Raw genomic sequence first — 23,556 nt, forward strand, 5'->3', positions numbered from 1 at the left:
AAGCCTCAGGCTACCCCAATCACGGTGTAACAATATCCAATGTCTAAGATAACCCGTGAGGATCCACCCTCACAAACAGAGGTTCCTTGATCTAGGGGTTCTCAGAAGGGGCTATTCTGCCTGGAATACTCTATTGCTGCCAATTCAGAAGCCTGGATGCAATGACTATTGACCCCTACAGGACTTGAGGGAAGTTAACAAACAGGTCATGGACTTACACCCTACCGCACCCAACACATATAACCTGTTGAGTTCCCCTCCCCCTGACAGGGTTTGGTATATGGTCCTGGACCTTAAGGACACATTTTATTTTTTTTTGTCTCCAACTCAGCCCTACCAGGCAAGACATTTTTGCTTTTGAATGGAAAGACCCAGACTCAGGGGACTCAGGTGAGCTTACATGGACTCAACTTCCTCAAGGTTTAAAAATTCTTCTACTATATTTGATGAAGCCCTACACTTGGACCTGGCACACTTCCGGGCCACCAATCCCCAGGTAACTTTTCCCCAATATGTGGATGACATTCTATTAGCTGCAAATTGTAAAGAAACCTGCCTTAAAGCCACCAACTAGCTGTTACAAGAGCTGGGTGACCTTGGATATAGAGCATCAGCAATAAAGGCCCAGCTCTGCAGGAAACAGGTCAGTTATCAGGGATATATATTAAGAGAGGAAAAGAAATGGCTATCAGAGGCTAGAAAAGAGACTGTATTTCATATTCCCCCTCCACGGACTACTAAACAACTGAGGGAAATTTTAGGTACAGCAGGGTTTTGCCAGCTGTGGATTGCAGGATTTGCCAAGATGGCAGCCCATCTGTATGCCCTTACAAAGGGCAAAGACTTTCATCTGGGGAAAGGATGAACAAGCCACATTCGATAATATCAAACAAGCCTTAATGTCGGCCCTAGCATTGGGACTCCCTGATGTAACCAAACCTTTCCATCTTTATGTGGCTGAGAAACAGGGAATGGCCAAGGAGTTGCTAACACAGATAATTGGACCCTGGAAGAGACCAGTAGCCTATCTATCCAAAACGCTTGATTCAGTAGTGGCAAGATGGCCAACCTGCCTTCGAATAATAGCAGTAGTAGTGGCACTAGTAAAAGATGCAGACAAACTGACTTTATGACAGGACCTCACCATCTATGCTCCTCATGCCCCTGAGAGTGTCATAAGGCAGCCACCTGATTGCTGGCTCACGAACACTTGCATGACACCTTACCAGGCTTTGCACTTGAATAATGATAGAGTCACCTTTGAACTGGCTATGGAGCTAAACCCTGCCACCTTATTTACGGATCTAGAAATCCAGCCCCTGGAGCATGATTGTTTGCACGTTCTAGCAAAGGAACAGGGATGGTGCAAGGACTTGAAAGATCACCCTCTTCATAAAGCTGAGGTGACATACTATATGGATAGGAGCAGTTTTTTTTTGAGAATGGAAGAGAAAGGCAGAGGCAGTGGTGGTAGATGGACATAAGGTAATATGGGCCCAGGCATTGCCAGAGGGCACTTCTGTTCAGCAGGCTGAATTGATTGCTTTAACCCAGGATTTAACTCTGGAAAAGGGTAAAAAGATAAACATCTACACTGATAGTCAGTACGCCTCATAAACAGCCCATGTGCACGGGGCCATCTATCATCAGAGAGGCCTGCAAACATCAGCTGGTAAAGAGATAAAAAATAAAAAGAGATAAAAAATAAAAACAAGATTCTGACTTTGCTCAATGCACTGTTGCTGCCCAACAAGGTAAGCATTATTCAATTCCTAGGACAGCAGAAGGTCGAGACTTCCAGGGCACCAAAGGGGAATAACATGGCCGATCAGGAGGCTAAAGTAGCTGCTAGAGGAAACTCTTCCCCAGTGGTATTAACAGCTGAATTGCCCAGAGAAGAATGACTAAACTGCTCAGAAACTGACTTAAAGTTAATATGGCAAAAATGGGATATTTAACACCAATGTGGGGGCATGGATTGACTTTAAAGGTAAGATCATTCTACCCCAGGAAGATGCTGAGAGATTGATAACTCAGATGCATAAGTGGACTTACTTGGGGGCAAAGAAATTGGCTGAAGTTGCCCTCCAATACCCGTACCGAATACTAAACCTCACCATCCTAACTGAGAGAGTGACTAGGACATGTGAACCTTGCCAGAGAGTAAACATAGGTAAGAATTTCCAGAGCCCAGGAAAGCAGCTAAGAGGAAGTAGACCCAGAATGCATTGGGAGGTGGATTTCACTGAAATTAAACCAGACAGGTATGACAATAAATATCTCCTGGTTTTTGTGGACACTTTTTCAGGATGGGTGGAAGATTTTCCCACAAAGAAAGAAACCACAATGGTCGTGACCAAAAGATTCTGGAAGACATTTTTCCTCAGTAAGGTATTCCAAAGCTAATTGGGTCAGACAATGGGCCAGCCTTCCTTGCTCAGGTAAACCAGGAGGTGGCCAGATTTCTGGGACTTGATTGGAAGTTACATCATGCTTATAGACCCCAAATCTCAGGACAAGTAGAGAGAATAAATAGAACTCTAAAAGAGACTCTCACAAAATTGACAATGGAGACTGGGGGTGACTGGGTGGTGCTTCTTCCCTTGGCCCTCTTTAGAGTCAGAAATACTCACTCCCTACTAGGCTTAACTCCCTTTGAATTACTATATGGGGTTCCTGCTCTCCTACCTTGACTCTTCTTGGGGACCCTCTTGACATAACTAGTGGTAACTCTGACTTGTCCAGGCTAAAAGGACTGCAGCTTATGCAGAAAGAAATATGGAGCAAGGTTGACAGTGCATATGCGCCCAGGTCCTTGGAGGTGCCCCATCAGTTCCAGGTGGGAGATCTGGTATATGTGCAGTGACATGGCAGCCAGAATCTGGAACCTCAGTTGAAGGGTCCTTATTACATCCTGCTCACCACCCCAACTGCCAAAGTAGAGAGCATCACAGCTTGGGTCCATGTGTCACACGTTAAGCCTGCTCTTCATCAACCTGCAACACCTGGAAAGTCCAAGCCTACAGCAACCCACTAAAACTGAAACTCATCAGGGACAATAAACTCTCAGACCAGAACACCCCTTTGTCAGGGAAAGTATAAGTGAAGTTCAGGTCCTGATGCTCCAGAAAGAGTATCAACCTCTCCATGAGGTTGATCTACAATTTTAGGGTTAAAATTGAGGCAAAAAGGGGGGGTGTGAGAGACCACCTGGGAATGAGAAAAACAACAGTGATTATTTGAATTGAAGTCAGGTGTAGATAACTCTTGAAGGAAAGGGTCAACTGTTCTGAGAACAACTATCTACAACCACCTGTAAACTATCTACAACCACCTGTAAACTATGTACAACCAGCTGTATACTACCTAAAACCAGGTGTAAACTATCTTCATGCTATTCTTGCTGAACAATCAATGTATAGAGCAAAAGTGGTTTCAATTTCAGGTATAAAACCCTGTCCTTTGCATATTTAGGGCTGTCTCCTGTCTTTGGAGGGGGGACCCTATAGAAATTGAAATAAAACGCTTGCTTTTGCCTCAAGTTGTGGTCTATGAGTGTTCCTGGGAAGGGCACAATCCTGAGCTCTTGAGCAGTGAGACTCCAGGTCTTACAACATGAAACTAAAATGCTTTTGCAATCCATTCTTTAGGTGGTGGAGCAGCTTATAAAATGGGAAACCTCTTTACAAGCTATACAACAGACAGGTTCAATTCTAGACCATTCAAAGAAGTCATAAAATGTAAACATGAACAAAAAAAAAAAAACAATCCAGAAAGATAATCCTCAGTGAGGTGTCCCAGAAGCAGAAAGATATACACGGTATACACTCACTTTCAAGTGGATGCTAGACCTATAAGATAGGATAAACAAACTAAAATCTGTACACCTAAAGAAGATAAATGAGAAAGAGGACCTAGGTAAGATGATCAATCCTCACTTAGAAAGACCAATGGGATGGATATAGGCAAAAACAAGAAACAGGACAGAAGCCTGCTCCAGAGGACCAATGAAAGACTCTACCTAGCAGTGTATCAAAGCAGATGCTGAGACTCATATCCAAACCTTGGGCAGAGCACAGGGAATCATATGAAAGAAGGGAGAGTTAGTGTGACCTGGAGAGGACAGGAACTATACAAGGACCAAATATATCAGCACAGGGGTCTTTTATGAGACTGTTTCTCCAACCAAGGACCTTGTATGCATATAACCTACCACCCCTGCTCAAATGTAGTCCATGTGAGCTCTGTATCCAAGTGGGTACCATACTAAGTGGAACAGGGACTATTTTAGACATAAATTCAGTGGCTCACTCTTTGAACTCCCCCCTCCCAAGAGAGAATCAGACTGCTAGGCCACAGAGGAGGATATTTCAGCTAGTCCTGATGATACCTGATAAGCTAGGGTCAGTTGGAATAGGAGGAGGCCCTCCCCTATCAGTGGACTTAGAAAGGGGTAGGAAAGAGATGAGGGAAGGAGGGTAGGATAGGGAGGGAATGAGGGACTGGGATACAGCTGGGATACAAAGTTAATAAACTGTATCTAATATTAAAAAATAAAAATAAAAAAGTGGGACATATAACAAATTTCCTAAAGATGAAACACAAAATGCTAACAGTTTTTTGTTTCTTTGAAAACAGAATTTTTTTTCTGAACAATTTTCCTGTCCCAGGCTCTCTTTATAGAACAACCTGTGCTTGAACGCACAGAGATCCACCTACCTTTAACTTCCTGAGTGCTAGGAATGCAGGCGCTCACCAACAGCCCTAGGAGCTGACAGTTTATTTAGTTTTAGCATTTTATTTTTGTTGTTGTTTCATGCACTACATCTGAACTGCAGTTTCCTCTTCCTCCACTCCTCCCAGACACAATCTATCCACCACTACTCTGCCCAACTCTGCCCAGCTCACCTCTCCTTCATCCACTGCTTTTTTCCATTTATTTTATTTTCAATGAAAAAAAAAAAAGGTGATGGCATAGCAAGTTATAATAAAACTAGGAACAATCCCTCACATCAGAGTTGGTCAAAGCAATACATGAGGAGAGAAAGTGTAGCTAAAGCAGGAAAAAGAGTCAGAGACACCCCCATTCTCACTGTTGGAAGTCCCTCAGCGAAATCAGGATAATAATCATAAGGTGTATGCCAACAACCTAGCTCACAAGACTCATAGAATGTTTATGTTTTTGTCCTTCAGTCTATGATCCCCTATGAACTCAGTTGACTCAGTGGGCCATGTGCTTGTTGTGTCCTTAATATCTCGGGTTCCTACAATACATATTCCCTCATTTGTGGGGTTCCCCTGGATACATCATTGTGTTTGGATAAGGGTCTCTGCATCTGTTCCCATGAGATGCCTCGTGATGTCTCTCTGATGACAACTGGGCTAGGCACTCATCAACGATTATAGTATAGTAGCTTTCATTGTCACTTTTTGTCTGTCATGTTTACAGATATCGTGTGTCTCTAGGTTATCTTGACTCTGGTTCATGGTCATCCAGGCAGTGTCAGGCATGGACTTCCCCTCATGGTGTGGGCCTCAATGTGTTTTCTGGAGTGTATTTCACATTATTGGGTTGGGGTTTTCCTTCTAGTATCTTCTGTAGGGCTGGATGGCTGCATATATACTGGGCATAGTATTCTGGGTTGGCATCGGTGGTCTCTTCGTGTCTGCATGATATCCATCCAAGCCCTTCTGGCTTTCATAGTCTCTGCTGAGAATTCTAGTGTGATTCGGATAGGTCTACTCATTATTTAAATGCTATTTTGGTATTAGCAGTGTCATGCATAGAACAGTTAATTTTCATGGTGTCATCCCCATATAAAATAGAATCTCTGTAACCTGAGAAAATAAAAAATGAACACACTATAATGTGTGTTGAGTGAATTAAGACGAAGAAGGGACTAATTTGAGGTAAAAATAAACTATATATAAATGCTGCAAAAAATTAAAATACTTGTAATTCAATTATGATATTTTAGAATATAACTGCATCAAAAAATTTAATTCCTATGCCATCAATATACCCAAAAATGTATGTAGCATTTTGCCTTTGCATGATGATGAATATTTTTCTATAACTCCTCATATGAAAAGTACTGTTGTTTAAGTGATTTCTGAATGAATTACATAACATTATTAAAAGCAGAAAATTTGGTAGTTCTATGTGAAAGATAATTATATGCATAGTTTATGTTCCCTCTAACTCTCTCTTTATAGGAAAGGATTTATGAAAATGATTTACAATCTGTGAGTCAATTAATTCAACAGTGGATGCCTAAAAATGGAAAATCGAGGAATCTATCAGTGGCTTAGTCCATGAGGCTGGTTGGCTCAACTCACCTTCATATACACAGAACTCCTCAAGAAGAAGGTTCTATAGTCAATGAAGAAATAGACTTGCTACCAAAGCGAAAAAGAACAGGCAAAGAGTAAAACATTCCTTCTTCCATGTCCTTGTACAGGTTTCCAGTAGAAGATGAGGCAAAGATGAGTGGTTGGTTTTGCAGTATGAAGATATGGATTAAAGTTATATTTTTCAGCTTTATAGATCCAGAAGAGAAGTAGAGAAGACTATTTCAAACAAGCAAGAGTACTTTACAATTGTGTCCTTAATTTGGGTGTTTTGCTTAAATCCATATGCAGTCAAGTTAAAAACCAAGAGTCATGATCACACCTCTTTTCATCTTGAAAGATAATCATATCTCCTCTTTACATTAACTTCCAAATGAAAAGAATAACAGGTCATAGTAATGCCTAAAAATAATTTAATGACGCAGAGTACAACAGCAGACAAATTACATATTTATCTTGATAATAACTGAAGCTAACATTATATAACTGTCCTTCAAAACCGTCCAGGTTAGAAACAACAAAGTCCAGGTTAGAAACAACTCTCCACCGCCGCTGGGCCACTCCACAACACCTCCCTCATAGGGCAACCCACATTAAGCACAAGGATTCACCTCCCACCTGCTAGGTGTATGTAGGGTCCCTAGGTCCAGACCGAGCATGCTCCTTATTTGATGGCTCAGTCTCTGCAAGCCCCCTGGGGGCTGGGGCAGCTGTTTCTGTTGGTCTTCTTGTGAGGTTCCTCGCACCTCCAGGGCCTTCCATCTTTTCCCCAACACTTACTCAGGATCGCTAGAGCTCTGCACCTTTCTTAGGTGCAAGTCTGAGCATCTGTCCAAGCTTATTTCAGGCTGGAGTCTCTGAGACAATGGTCAGGTTAGGGTCCAGGCAACCGGGTTTTACAGTCCCAATTCTGGGCGTTCTCAATGTGGTCAAATATCGTCCAACAGAACCTGATATTCTTCTTCTGTGAGAGGAGCCTCGAGTGTTGGTTCGATCTGCTCCCATGGTACATCTGGGTCCAGAGCGGCTGGTCCCTGTTCCTCTTCCACTGTTCTCGCCAGTTGCTCCAGGAAGAGCTGGACAGGGCAGGAGTTGCTGGATTCTGGGTAGGCCTCTGTGAAGAAGGTGAGTTCGGGTCTTGACATCAACGCTTCTGCACACTGGCCTCCTGCAGAACCCGATGTCAACAAGCTGTCGCGGGAAGCCTCCTGCTCAATGCAACACGATGCTCCAGGAGCCCTTTCCGGGCCAGGAGAGGCAGGCAGGTCCTCACCTTTAGCTGTGCTGCCTCCAGCGCGGCCTTTCTGCCTGGCCTTTCTGTTCTGGAACCATATGTGGACGGTGTCCTCAGGCAAACCTGTGCTCAGGGCCAGTTGCACCCTCGTGGCATAGTCTGGGGATGGAGAGATCTCAAAAGCTTGCACTAGCATGCTGATCTGCGCTGGACTAAGCCGCGTTCGAGGCCTTCTCCGTTCTGAGGGCGGGCCTCTTGCTTGTTGTACCCTGGCGACAAGCTTTTCAGGAGGCTGTTGGGAGGCTTCATGGCTGGAGCCTGCGGTGGTCTGCTTTGAGGTCTTCCTCGACATGCCAGTTCTGTTTCTGCGGTTTTGAAACCACACGCGGATGGAGGACTCTGGAACTCCGAATTCCCTGGCCAGTTCCTGCCTGGTCCTGAAGCTCGGGTAAGGTGTCTTGGCGAAAACTGAGAGCAAGACCTCCTTCTGCTTGGCCTGCCAAACAGTCTTTTGACGCCGGGATGTCTTTGCCGTGCTGCAGCCACCCACATCTGCCTGATCTTCCATCCTGCTGAAGACACTTTGACAGGAGTTCTTCCTCTCCAGTGTGTACTCAGAACAACACCCAGGAAAGTGCAGACTATGGCAAATGCGTAAAGTGTCCGCTGCTCACCCTTAAATACCGACCTGAAGCCCCACCCACTCCCTCGAGGCCTCCAATTACAGGCCAAACCGTGGAACGCTCTTCTGCTTCCAAACTGTGAAACCCTTCCTTCCTCTTGCGAATTTTCCCATATCCCACCCTAAAGCAGCCTTTCCAGAAACAGTTGGCCTTGTGTTCTACCCAAATTCCACTGCTTAGCTCACAGTACGCACCTGTGTTGGCCCACAAGGAGTTTGAGGGGAGAGTCTAAGGCACGGCTTCTGATGATCAGGCAAGGAGAAGAGGCATAAGCCAGGAGCAGTCTTTGCCTACTTTAACAAGGTCATTCATTCAGCTCTGGCTGATGCTCAAGGAGGAACGTGGCTAGAACAGATCTTGCACTCTGCGTGTGCCGTCTGCCTTAAGTTCCTTTGAGCTCCAGTCACCCGGTGTATGATTTCAACAATCTAAATATGGTTAGGACCCTGCAAGTCTAAGCATTTGGGCAAAGAGTAGACTTATCCTGCAGAAAGACTCCTGGAATTATTTCTGAATTTCTCCTTCAGTGGCAGACTACAGAAGGTGTCAACTTCACGCTTGGACCCTCTGGTTCCACCTATTTAATCCACCATACACTTTGTGCGTGTAGAAGGCAATCTCCCACAGCCTTTCTTGAATGTCTGATGGAGGCATACAGCTGGTTTACAACCTATGACCCTACCTCAGATGAGTGTAAGCCAATGGTGACTATAATCTTTATAGACCAGTCAGCCAGAGAAATTTGTAGAAAGCTCCAGAAAATAAAGGGTTTACAGGACAAGTCGTTGAAGGATTTAGTGCAGGTGGCAGAAAAGGTTTTAGACAGCTGGGATATGGAAGAAGAGAAAGAGGAAAGAAAGCAGAAAGAGCAGGAAGTGAGAGAAAGAGAAAGGAAAAGAGGCAAGACAGAAAGTTGACTAAGATCCTGGCCACTGTAGTGCAGTCATAATGATAGGGAGAGAGTTCCTGGAAATCAGAGGGGCCCTCTGTCTAAGGAATAGTATGCCTATTGCAAGGAGAAAGGACACTGGATCAAGAATTGTCCCAAAAGAAAATTGAAGCCCTACACCGGGACCTGGCACACTTCTGGGCCACCAATCCCCAGGTAACTCTTTTCTGATATGTGGATCATATACTATTAGCTGCAGATTATAAAGAAACCTTACTTGAAGCCACAGATCAGCTGTTGCAAGAGCTGGGTGACCTTGGCTATAGACTGTCGGCGAAAAATGCTCATCTCTGCAGGAAACAGGTCAGTTAAGAGGTGGCTATCGGAGGCTAGAAAAGAGACTGTATTTTATATTCCCCCTTCATGGACTACTGAACAACTGAGGGAAATTTTAAGTAAAGAAGTATTTGCCAAGATGGCAGCCCCTCTGTATCCCCTTACAAAGGGCATTGATTCTTGCATCTGGGGAAAGGATGAACAAGCTGCATTTGATAATATCAAACAAGCCTTAATGTCTGCCCCAGCTTTGGTACTCAGATTGTGACCAAAACCTTCCATCTCTATGTGGCCGAGAATCAGGGAATGGCCAACAGATGCTAACACAGTAAATTGGACCCTGGAAGAGACTAGTAGCCTATCTATCCAAAAAGCTTGATTCAGCAGCGGCAGGATGGCCAACCTGCCTGTGAATAATAGCAGCAGTGGCGGCACTAGTAAACGATGCAGACAAACTGACTGTGGGACAGGACCTCACCATCTATGCTCGTCTTGCCCCTGAGAGTGTCATAAGGCAGCCAACTGATCGCTGGCTCACGAACACCTGTATGACATAATACCAGGCTTTGCTATTGAATAAAGGTAGAGTCACCCTTGCCCTGGCTATGGAGCTAAACCCTGCCACCTTATTGTAGGATCCAGAAATCCAGGCCATGGAGCATGATTTGCAGGTTCTAGCAAAGGAACAGGGATGGCGAAAGGACTTGAAAGAGCAACCAATTCCTGATGCGGAGGTGACATACTATATGGATGGGAGCAGTTTTTTTGTAGAACGGAAAGAGAAAGGCAGAGGCAGTGGTGGTAAATGGACATAAGGTATTCTGGGCCCAGGCGTTGCCGGAGGGCACATCTGTTCAGGGAGCTGAATTGATTGTTTTAATCCAAGCATTAACTCTGGAAAAGGGTAAAAAGACAAACATCTACACTGATAGTTGGTTCACCTTACCAACAGCCCATGTACATGGGGCCATCTATCAGCAGAGAGGCCTGCTAACATCAGCCGGTAAAGAGATAAAAAATAAAAAATGAGATTCTGGCTTTGGTCAATGCCCTGTTGCTGCCCGACAAGGTAAGCATTATTCATTTCCCGGGACAGCAGAAGGGGACTTCCAGGGCAGCAAAGGGGGATAACATGACCAATCGGGAGGCTAAAGCAGCTGCTAGAGGAAACTCTGTCCTGGTGGTACTAACTGCTGAACTGCCCAGAGAAGAATGACTAAACTACTCAGAAAGTGACTTAAAGTTAATATGGCAAAAAAAAAAAAGGGGGGGGATATTTGACACCGACGTGGGGGCATGGATTAACTCCAAAGGTAAGATCATTCTACCCCAGGAAGATGCTGAGAGATTAATAACTCAGATGTATAAATGGATTCACTTGAAGGCAAAGAAATTGGCTGAAGTTGTCCGACTAGGGCGTGTGAACCTTGCCAGAGTGTAAACATAGGTAAGAATTTCCAGAGCCCAGGGAAGTGGCTGAGAGGAACTGTGGCAGCCTTTTTGGAGTATATGGCAAATTTTGAGTTAATGGCCTCTGAGCAGTGGAACGCTGCCTATTGGCTTTGGCTATTTTCCAAAGTCCAGTTTCTTATAAACTGACCTTGGTGGTCCTACAGCAGACTGCTCTGACCCTGAGAAATTGTGTGCAACCATAGTAACCAGACAGTAGGCTCTGTGTAACCTTGAGTGAGCTCTCCTATGATCTGACCAAGTAAAGCTCCTACATGAGAAACTGCTTGTACTTTTCTGCCTACTTAAATGTTAACCTGACGTCCATTAAATCAACACCTGGATAAGCATGTAGACTTGGTGTCCTTCTCTGTGTCACCCTGTCTCTCTCTTTCTCCCAGCCCTCTCTCAGGTGGTATTCAGCTGTCACTGCTGGCCAGTGACAAGGAACTAGACCTGGAATGCATTGGGAAGTGGATTTCACTGAAAGTAAACCATCCAGGTACAGCAATAAATATCTCCTGGTTTTTGTAGACACTTTCTCAGGATGGGTGGAAGCTTTTCCCACAAAGAAAGAAACCTCCCTGGTCATGGCCAAAAAGATTCTGGAAGACATTTTTCCTCGGTTTGGTATTCCAAAGGTAATTGGGTCAGACAATGGGTCAACCTTCATTGCTCAGTTAAGCCAGGAGGTGGCCAGGTTTCTGGGGCTTGACTGTAAGTTACATTGTGCTTATAGACCCCAAAGTTCAGGACATTTAGAGAGAATGAATAGAACTCTCAAAGAGATTCTCACCAAATTGAACATGGAGACTGGCGGTGACAAGGCGGTGCTCCTTCCCTTGGCCCTCTTTAGGGTCAGAATTACTCTCTCCATATAGGTTTAACACCCTTCGAACTACTATATGGGTTTCTGTTCCCTGACTCTTCTTGGGTACCCCCTTGATAAAACTAGTGGTAAATCTGACTTGTACAGGCTGAAAGAATTGCAGCTTATTCAGAAAGAAATTTGGAGCAAGGTTGGCAGTGCATATGTGCATGGGTCCTTTTAGGTGCCCCATCAGTTCCACGTTGAAGATCTGGTATATGTGCAGTGACATGGCAGCCAGAATCTGGAACCTCAGTTGAAGGGTCCTTATTACATCTTCCTCCCCACGCCAACTGCCGTCAAAATAGAGGGCATCATAGCTTGAATCCACGTGTCACATGTTAAGCCGGCTTTTCATCAACCTGCAACACCTGGAAACTCCAAGCCTCCAGCTACCGGCTGAAACTGAAACTCATCAGGGACAATAAACTCTCAGACAAGAACTCCCCTTTTTCTGGGAAAGTATAAGTGCAGTTCAGGTCCTGATGCTCCAGAAAGAGTATCAACCTCTCCATGAGGTTGATCCACAATTTTAGGGTTAAAATTGAGGCAAAAAAGGGGGGGGTGAGAGACCACCTGGGAATGAGAAAAACAACAGTGATTATTTGAATTGAAGTCAGGTGTAGATAACTCTTGAAGGAAAGGGTCAACTGTTCTGAGAACAACTATCTACAACCACCTGTAAACTATCTACAACCAGCTGTATACTACCTAAAACCAGGTGTAAACTATCTTCATGCTATTCTTGCTGAACAATCAATGTATAGAGCAAAAGTGGCTTCAATTTCAGGTATAAAACCCTGTCCTTTGCATATTTAGGGCTGTCTCCTGTCTTTGTAGGGGGACCCTATAGAAATTGGAATAAAACTCTTGCTTTTGCCTCAAGTTGTGGTCTATGAGTGTTCCTGGGAAGTGCACAATCCTGAGCTCCTGAGCAGTGAGACTCCAGGGCTAACAACATGAAACTAAAACGCTTTTGCCATCCATTCTTTAGGTGGTGAAGCAGCTTATAAAATGGGAAACCACTGTTCCAGCTATGCAACAGACAGGTTTATATCTAGACCATTCAAAGAAGTCATAAAATGTAAACATGAAGAAACAAACAAACAAACAATCTAGAAAAGATCATCCTGAGTGAGGTATCTCAAAATCAGAAAGACATACACGGTATATACTCGATTTTAAGTGGAGGCTAGACCTATAATATAGGATAAACATACTAAAATCTATAAGAAGATAAACAAAAAGATAAACAAGAAAGAGGACCTGGGTTAAGATGATCAATCCTCACGTAGAAAGACAAATGGGATGGGCATAGGAGAAAACAAGAAACAGGACCCTAGCCTACCACAGAGGACCTGGGAAAGACTCTACCTAGTAGTATATCAAAGCAGGTGCTGAGACTCATAACCAAACCTTGGCGGAGCACAGGGAATCATATAAAAAAAGGGGGAGTTAGTGTGACCTGGAGAGGGCAGGAACTCCACAAGGACCAAATATATCAGGGCACAGGGGTCTTTTATGAGACTGTATCTCCAACCAAGGACAATGTACGCATAGAACCTAGCACCCCTGCTCAAATATAGTCCATGTTAGCTCTGTCTCCAAGTGGGTACCATACTAAGTGGAACATGGACTATTACAGACATGAACTCAATGGCTGGCTCTTTGACTTCCCGCCTCACAAGGCAGGATCAGATTTGCTAGGCCACAGAGGAGGACATTGCAGCAAACCTGATGATGCCTGATAATCTAGGGTCAGTTGGAACAGGCAGAAGCCCTCGCCTATCAGTAGACTTGGAAAGGTGTAGGTAGTAGATGAGGGAAGGAGGGTAGGAAAGGGAGGGAATGAGGGGACTGGTCTACAGCTTGGATACAAAGTTAATAAACTGTATCTAATATTAAAAAATAAAAATAAAAAAGTGGGACATATAACAAATTTCCTAAAGATGAAACACAAAATGCTGACAGTTTTTTGTTTCTTTGAAAACAGAATTTTTTTTCTGAACAATTTTCCTGTCCCAGGCTCTCTTTATAGAACAACCTGTGCTTGAACGCACAGAGATCCACCTACCTTTAACTTCCTGAGTGCTAGGAATGCAGGCGCTCACCAACAGCCCTAGGAGCTGACAGTTTATTTAGTTTTAGCATTTTATTTTTGTTGTTGTTTCATGCACTACATCTGAACTGCAGTTTCCTCTTCCTCCACTCCTCCCAGACACAATCTATCCACCACTACTCTGCCCAACTCTGCCCAGCTCACCTCTCCTTCATCCACTGCTTTTTTTTCCATTTATTTTATTTTCAATGAAAAAAAAAGGTGATGGCATAGCAAGTTATAATAAACCTAGGAACAATCCCTCACATCAGAGTTGGTCAAAGCAATACATGAGGAGAGAAAGTGTAGCTAAAGCAGGAAAAAGAGTCAGAGACACCCCCATTCTCACTGTTGGAAGTCCCTCAGCGAAATCAGGATAATAATCATAAGGTGTATGCCAACAACCTAGCTCACAAGACTCATAGAATGTTTATGTTTTTGTCCTTCAGTCTATGATCCCCTATGAACTCAGTTGACTCAGTGGGCCATGTGCTTGTTGTGTCCTTAATATCTCTGGTTCCTACAATACATATTCCCTCATTTGTGGGGTTCCCCTGGATACATCATTGTGTTTGGATAAGGGTCTCTGCATCTGTTCCCATGAGATGCCTCGTGATGTCTCTCTGATGACAACTGGGCTAGGCACTCATCAATGATTATAGCATAGTATCTTTCATTGTCACTTTTTGTCTGTCATGTTTACAGATATCGTGTGTCTCTAGGTTATCTTGACTCTGGTTCATGGTCATCCAGGCAGTGTCAGGCATGGACTTCCCCTCATGGTGTGGGCCTCAATGTGTTTTCACATTATTGGGTTGGGGTTTTCCTTCTAGTATCTTCTGTAGGGCTGGATGGCTGCATATATACTGGGTATAGTAGTCTGGGTTGGCATCGGTGGTCTCTTCGTGTCTGCATGATATCCATCCAAGCCCTTCTGGCTTTCATAGTCTCTGCTGACAATTCTAGTGTGATTCGGATAGGTCTACTCATTATTTGAATGCTATTTTGGTATTAGCAGTGTCATGCATAGAACAGTTAATTTTCATGGTGTCATCCCCATATAAAATAGAATCTCTGTAACCTGAGAAAATAAAAAATGAACACACTATAATGTGTGTTGAGTGAATTAAGACGAAGAAGGGACTAATTTGAGGTAAAAATAAACTATATATAAATGCTGCAAAAAATTAAAATACTTGTAATTCAATTATGATATTTTAGAATATAACTGCATCAAAAAATTTAATTCCTATGCCATCAATATACCCAAAAATGTATGTAGCATTTTGCCTTTGCATGATGATGAATATTTTTCTATAACTCCTCATATGAAAAGTACTGTTGTTTAAGTGATTTCTGAATGAATTACATAACATTATTAAAAGCAGAAAATTTGGTAGTTCTATGTGAAAGATAATTATATGCATAGTTTATGTTTCCCTCTAACTCTCTCTTTATAGGAAAGGATTTATGAAAATGATTTACAATCTGTGAGTCAATTAATTCAACAGTGGATGCCTAAAAATGGAAAATCGAGGAATCTATCAGTGGCTTAGTCCATGAGGCTGGTTGGCTCAACTCACCTTCATATACACAGAACTCCTCAAGAAGAAGGTTCTATAGTCAATGAAGAAATAGACTTGCTACCAAAGCGAAAAAGAACAGGCAAAGAGTAAAACATTCCTTCTTCCATGTCCTTGTATAGGTTTCCAGTAGAAGATGAGGCAAAGATGAGTGGTTGGTTTTGCAGTATGAAGATATGGATTAAAGTTATATTTTTCAGCTTTATAGATCCAGAAGAGAAGTAGAGAAGACTATTTCAAACAAGCAAGAGTACTTTACAATTGTGTCCTTAATTTGGGTGTTTTGCTTAAATCCATATGCAGTCAAGTTAAAAACCAAGAGTCATGATCACACCTCTTTTCAGCTTGAAAGATAATCATATCTCCTCTTTACATTAACTTCCAAATGAAAAGAATAACAGGTCATAGTAATGCCTAAAAATAATTTAATGACGCAGAGTACAACAGCAGACAAATTACATATTTATCTTGATAATAACTGAAGCTAACATTATATAACTGTCCTTCAAAACCGTCCAGGTTAGAAACAACAAAGTCCAGGTTAGAAACAACTCTCCACCGCCGCTGGGCCACTCCACAACACCTCCCTCATAGGGCAACCCACATTAAGCACAAGGATTCACCTCCCACCTGCTAGGTGTATGTAGGGTCCCTAGGTCCAGACCAAGCATGCTCCTTATTTGATGGCTCAGTCTCTGCAAGCCCCCTGGGGGCTGGGGCAGCTGTTTCTGTTGGTCTTCTTGTGAGGTTCCTCGCACCTCCAGGGCCTTCCATCTTTTCCCCAACACTTACTCAGGATCGCTAGAGCTCTGCACCTTTCTTAGGTGCAAGTCTGAGCATCTGTCCAAGCTTATTTCTGGCTGGAGTCTCTGAGACAATGGTCAGGTTAGGGTCCAGGCAACCGGGTTTTACAGTCCCAATTCTGGGCGTTCTCAATGTGGTCAAATATCGTCCAACAGAGCCTGATATTCTTCTTCTGTGAGAGGAGCCTCGAGTGTTGGTTCGATCTGCTCCCATGGTACATCTGGGTCCAGAGCGGCTGGTCCCTGTTCCTCTTCCACTGTTCTCGCCAGTTGCTCCAGGAAGAGCTGGACAGGGCAGGAGTTGCTGGATTCTGGGTAGGCCTCTGTGAAGAAGGTGAGTTCGGGTCTTGACATCAACGCTTCTGCACACTGGCCTCCTGCAGAACCCGATGTCAACAAGCTGTCGCGGGAAGCCTCCTGCTCAATGCAACACGATGCTCCAGGAGCCCTTTCCGGGCCAGGAGAGGCAGGCAGGTCCTCACCTTTAGCTGTGCTGCCTCCAGCGCGGCCTTTCTGCCTGGCCTTTCTGTTCTGGAACCATATGTGGACGGTGTCCTCAGGCAAACCTGTGCTCAGGGCCAGTTGCACCCTCGTGGCATAGTCTGGGGATGGAGAGATCTCAAAAGCTTGCACTAGCATGCTGATCTGCGCTGGACTAAGCCGCGTTCGAGGCCTTCTCCGTTCTGAGGGCGGGCCTCTTGCTTGTTGGACCCTGGCGACAAGCTTTTCAGGAGGCTGTTGGGAGGCTTCATGGCTGGAGCCTGCGGTGGTCTGCTTTGAGGTCTTCCTCGACATGCCAGTTCTATTTCTGCGGTTTTGAAACCACACGCGGATGGAGGACTCTGGAACTCCGAATTCCCTGGCCAGTTCCTGCCTGGTCCTGAAGCTCGGGTAAGGTGTCTTGGCGAAAACTGAGAGCAAGACCTCCTTCTGCTTGGCCTGCCAAACAGTCTTTTGACGCCGGGATGTCTTTGCCGTGCTGCAGCCACCCACATCTGCCTGATCTTCCATCCTGCTGAAGACACTTTGACAGGAGTTCTTCCTCTCTAGTGTGTACTCAGAACAACACCCAGGAAAGTGCAGACTATGGCAAATGCGTAAAGGAGTCCGCTGCTCACCCTTAAATACTGACCTGAAGCCCCACCCACTCCCTCTTGGCCTCCAATTACAGGCCAAACCGTGGAACGCTCTTCTGCTTCCAAACTGTGAAACCCTTCCTTCCTCTTGCGAATTTTCCCATATCCCACCCTAAAGCAGCCTTTCCAGAAACAGTTGGCCTTGTGTTCTACCCAAATTCCACTGCTTAGCTCACAGTACGCACCTGTGTTGGCCCACAAGGAGTTTGAGGGGAGAGTCTAAGGCACAGCTTCTGATGATCAGGCAAGGAGAAGAGGCATAAGCCAGGAGCAGTCTTTCCCTACTTTAACAAGGTCATTCATTCAGCTCTGGCTGATGCTCAAGGAGGATCGTGGCTAGAACAGATCTTGCACTCTGCGTGTGCCGTCTGCCTTAAGTTCCTTTGAGCTCCAGTCACCTGGTGTATGTTTTCAACAATGTAAATATGGTTAGGACCCTGCAAGTCTAAGCATTTGGGCAAAGAGTAGACTTATCCTGCAGACAGACTCCTGGAATTATTTCTGAATTTCTCCTTCAGTGGCAGGCCACAGAAGGTGTCAAGTTCCCTCTTGGTTCCCTGCCACGGCCCGGCCCAGTCGGGCTCCTGTCTTCCGCGGGAGAACAAGGCTTTAGACAGGAAGACACGGTTTCGGCAAAGAATTGACAGAGACACCTTGATGGTTTTGACTCTGCTGCAACTTTACTGAAATCAAGCTAGTATTTTTATAATGATTTCACAAAAGGCACCTTAAAATTGGCATATTTTCCAGAACATTCAGACTTTCACCAAGAATACAAAGTTTACATTTTAACTCAAAATGCAATTAAACATAAAGCAGTACCCACAAATAATCTTGGCCTAGAAACTTTTTGATCAGAGCAAGCAAAGGAAAAGAAACCTCAAATATAGTTTTATTATTGCTAACCAATGAAGAGGAAAGTCAGGAGCTAAATCAGATGCCTGCCAAAGTCCTTCTCTATATCAAAATCTAACTACATCTTTGTTAACCCTCCTCCCATATGTCCTGCCCAAGATTTATGATCTTCTCTAGGAACAAGGCACTGAAGGGAGGGGGAAACTCCCGCCAGCTGCACCTCTCATGCTACTATTTCTTAAGAAGGAGCCTATTATTATTTTACTATCCTTAATGCCTATTAATACTAAATTTAATTCATTACTTTTCTTAAACTTATTTTTATTAAAGCCTTTAACAATCTACTAATAATAAATTTCTTTATAAAGTTAATTGTGCTGTTTCAGGTATCACAGGGAAAGATCAAAGAATTTATTATTTTAGCCCCAGAGCCACAACTGAAGAAGCGTAGAAATCTCAGAACACGTCTCTTTTCCAAGTGGGATGAGTTTGCCAGGGACCTTCCAGGGGGCATTATTTCCGAGGAAATCATATCCCCCGCCCTGTAGCTTATGCTACTATGGCGACACTGGCGTGGGTGTGGCAGTTCCTCTGGTTCCACCTATTTAATCCACCATACACTTTGTCCTACTGGAGAAATTTTACAGATTCCTAGAAACTGTATGAACCTTCAGAAGCACACATTGTGGATCCCAAGAGTTTTGGGAGAGGATACTGAAGTCATTTCCTTCATTTCAAGGAACAACATTTGTTGCTGCCATTAATTTGGATCTCTGATCATTAGGCACTGTTTTCCAGAACACACAATTTCCGGTACTGCCAAATGTGCCTGTCCTTCCTAAGGGTGCGGCTTTGCCCTAGATGGAGGAGAACAGTAACAGCTGAGAAATTCTAACCCTGCCTTATTTTTGCATCTCATGTTTTACATGTGCCATAATTTTAACTTTTTCCTTGCAGTCCCCATCAACAGTACCTGGGTGTACAATAGATACTGTAGAAGTTATTCTGCTTCTTCCAGAGATCCGCTTTACCATCCCTGAATACACAGGTCCATAAACAGCTGTATTTCCTTTGTAACATAGAAGCCTTGTGGATAGGGTTAGAGGTTTATCTGCAGCCAGATGCAAAGCTGTGCTGCTGCATGCAGTGGTGTGTATCAAGTCTAAAATCCTCAGTTGATATTTTCCTACCTTCCTAGTACCTCATGGCTGCGTGATGGGAGACAGCTCGTATTGTTGCATGAGGGGCCTAAGCCTGACAGGCCCCTCTGTTGGTTTCCTGATGGCAAGAGGTTAGCCTGTATGTCCCTCTTGGGCAGTGATCCCTAGTACAGTGCTTTCCTTTGCCACAGCTGCCATGAAACCCCGGGAACCTTTGCATTCCCTTGGAGCCAGAATCTGCTTGTTCCCTTCTGTGAGTAAAGGGACCACTTGCCTCTGTGTTAACACACCTCCTATTTTGGGTTCTAGAGATTTTAACCTCACAGTTTTTTTTTTGGTAAATGCCTGGATTCACCCAAAATAGCACACCAGGTGTTTTGAGAACTGGGAACTCTAGCTGTAGCTTGTCCTGTGAGGTCGGCATGATGCTCCTGAGAGCCAACAGCAGTTGTCTCTCTTAATCATTCATCTCTTGGGGCCGCTCCTCCTTTTCATGCTCTAAATGCTCTCCTACATGTGGTATTTGCAATATCATGTGCCAATAATTGCATCAGTGTTTATCTGGTGTCAGTCTGTTACTGCCTTCTTTAGAGCTGAACCCAATCTCTGTATGAAGTTGGTGAACAGTCTTCTCCAGGGCCTTGAATTACCTTACTGAATGAGGCAGTTGTTTTGCAGAGGCTCCTAAACAGATCCCTGCACCCTTAACACTGCAACATGACATTATTCAGTGACTTCATCATCAGAACAAATGAGGGACCACCTGGGAATGAAAAAAAAAAAACAACTGTGATAATTTGAATTGAAACCAGGTGCTGATAGCTCTTGAAGGGCAGGGTGAACTGTTCTGAGAAACAACCAGCTGTAAAGTATAGAGCAAAAGTGATCTGATTTTCAGGCATAAAAACCCTGTGCTTTGCATGTTCAGGGTCATGTCCTGTCTTTGGAGGTGCGACCTATCTCGACAGCAATAAAACCTTTTGCTATTGCATTGAGATGTGGTCTGTGATTGTTCCTGTGAAGGGCGCAATCCTGAGCTCCTGAGCAGTGAGACTCCAGGTCTTACATTTTGGTGCGTTGCCCAGAAAACAGCGTGCCCTTCCTTAACCCTCAACAGACTGGGCTCAGAGGTCGAGCTCGGAACAGGTTAGTCTGATTTCTGGTATACCACTGTTTCTCTTTAGTCACCTAACTGGACCTTTTTGGTTGTCTGCTCAGTCACTGCGATAGACATATTTGTCAGAATATCGATTGACTGGGAACTGGAGGACATTCCGGATTCCATTTGGGGAGGCTAGGTCCTGCATGGTCTTCCTCCCATCTGTTTCTCTTCAGAGACAGCTGCCGTGAGGCAGCCTCTCAATCAGAATTCTGTGGTACCACCCAAAAGGGTGTCCTTGTCAAATTGCCTGTCTTGTTCTTTTTGTCTCTATCATTGTTGCTTATTTGACTTTCTTGATGGATGACTTTATTATAGGACAGGCTGTGACTATCATGTCTTGGAGGTGAGATACAAGGCACATATTTCTTTGAATATGTCCTATTCTCACACCAGCCCACTTGGGATGATTGCCAGCTACTCTTGCAGGCCCTTTTGACTAGTGAGGAAGGAGACGGGTCCTCCTTTAGACAAGAAAGACTGTGCCAGGAATGGACAGGAGGCCTTCCATCCTCCCTAATGAGATTGATGATGGCTTTCCCCTCACCCACCCCAACTGGGATTACAACGTATCCAGATGTAGGGAATGCCTGCAGGTCTACCGCCAGACTCTACTATCATGTGTCCATGGGGCCGCTCAAAAGCCCACCATTTTGATGAAGGTAAGAGAGATGGTTCAGGAGCCAGATGAATCTCCCACAGCCTTTCTTCAATGGCTGATGGAGGCATATAGCTGGTTTACACCTTATGACCCTACCTCAGATGAGTATAAGGCAATGGTGACTATAATCTTTATAGACCAGTCAGCCAGAGATATTTGTAGAAAACTCCAGAAAATAGAGGGTTTACAGGAAAAGTCGTTAAAGGATTTAGTGCAGGTAGCAGAAAAGGTTTTTTACAGCCGGGAGATGAAAGAAGAGAAAGAGGAAAGAAAGCAAAATGAGCAGGAAGTGAGAGAAAGAGAAAGGATAAGAGGCAAGACAGAAAGTTGACTAAGATCCTGGCCACCACAGTGCAGTCATAATGATAGGGAGAGAGTTCCTGGAAATCGGAGGGGCCCTCTGTCTAAGGATCAGTGTGCCTATTGCAAGGAGAAAGGACATTGGATCCAGGATTGTCCCAAATGGAAGATGAAGCCCTACACTTAAACCTGGCGCACCTCCAGGCTACCAATCCCCAGGTAACTCATCTCCAATATGTGGATGATATACTATTAGCAGCAGATTGTAAAGAAAGTTGTTTTGACGCCACCGACCAGCTGTTGCAAGAGATGGGTGAGCTCAGCTACAGCGAAAAACTCCCATCCTGCAGGTCAGTTACCTGGGATATATATTAAAAGCGGGAAAGAGATGGCCTTCGGAGGCTAGAAAAGAGACTGTATTTCACATTCCCCCTCCAGGGACTACTGAACAACTGAGGGAAATTTTCGGTACAGCAGGGTTTTGCTGGCTGTGGATTCCAGGATTTGCCAAGATGGTAGCCCTTCTGCATGCCCTTACAAAGGGCAATGACTCTTTCATCTGGGGAAAGGATGAACAAGCTGCATTTGATAATATCAAACAAGCCTTAATATTGGCTCCTGCATTGGGACTCCCTGATGTAACCAAACCCTTCCATCTCTATGTGGCTGAGAATCAGGGAATGGTCAATGGGGTGCTAACACAGAAAATTGGACCCTGGAAGAGACCGGTAGCCTATCTATCCAAAACACTTGATTCACTAGTGGCAAGATGGCCAACCTGCCTGGAAATAATAGAAGCAGTGGCGGCACTAGTATAACATGCAGACAAACTGACTCTGGGACAGGACCTCACCATCTGTGCTCCTCATGCCCTTGAGAGTGTCATAAGGCAGCCAGCTGATTGCTGGCTCATGAATGCCCGCATGACACATTACCAAGCCTTGCTTTTGAATGATGATAGAGTCACCTTTGCCCCGGCTACAGGGCTAAACCCTGCCACCTTATTGCCAGATCCACAAATCCAGGTTCTAGCAGAGGAACAGGGATGGCGAAAGGACATGAAAGATCAGCCTCTGCCCTACTGTGAGATGACATACTATATGGATGGGAGCAGTTTTGGGAGAATGGGAAAAGAAAGGCAATGGCAGCAGTAATAGATGGACATAAGTTAATATGGGTCCAGGCGTTACTGAAGGGCACTTCTGCTCAGCGAGCTGAATTGGTTGCTTTAACACAGGCATTAACTCTGGGAAAGGGTAAAAAGAAACATCTACTCTGATAGTCAGTACACCTTCGCAACAGCCCATGTGCAAGGGACCATCTATCATCAGAGAGGCCTGCTAACATCAGCTGGTAAAGAGATAAAAAATAAAAACGAGATTCTGGCTTTGCTCAATGCCTTGTTGCTGCCTGCCAAGCGAAGCTTTATTCATTTCCCTGGACATCAGAAGGGAACTTCCAGGGCAGCAAAGGGGAATAACATGGCTGATCAAGAGGCTAAAACAGCTGCTAGAGGAAACTCTGTCCTGGTGGTACTAACTGCTGAACTGCCCAGAGAAGAATGACTAAACTACTCAGAAAGTGACTTAAAGTTAATATGGCAACAACAGGAGATATTTGACACTGACTTGGGGGCATGGATTAACTCCAAAGGTAAGATTATTCTACCCCAGGAAGACACTGAGAGATTAATAACTCAGATGTATAAATGGACTCACTTGAGGGCAAAGAAATTGGCTGAAGTTGCCCACAAATCCCAGTACCAAATACTAAAACTCACCATCCTGAATGAGAGAGTGACTAGGGCATGTGAACCTTGCCAGAGGGTAAACATAGGTAAGAATTTCCAGAGCCCAGGGAAGCAGCTGAGAGGAACTAGACCCAGAATGCATTGGGAAGTGGATTTCAGTGAAATTAAACCAGCCAGGTACGACAATAAATATCTCCTGGTTTTTGTGGACACTTTCTCAAGATGGGAAGAAGCTTTTTCC

The sequence above is a fragment of the Meriones unguiculatus genome (genome assembly GCF_030254825.1).
Source record: "Meriones unguiculatus strain TT.TT164.6M chromosome 13 unlocalized genomic scaffold, Bangor_MerUng_6.1 Chr13_unordered_Scaffold_28, whole genome shotgun sequence".
NCBI lineage: Eukaryota > Metazoa > Chordata > Mammalia > Rodentia > Muridae > Meriones > Meriones unguiculatus.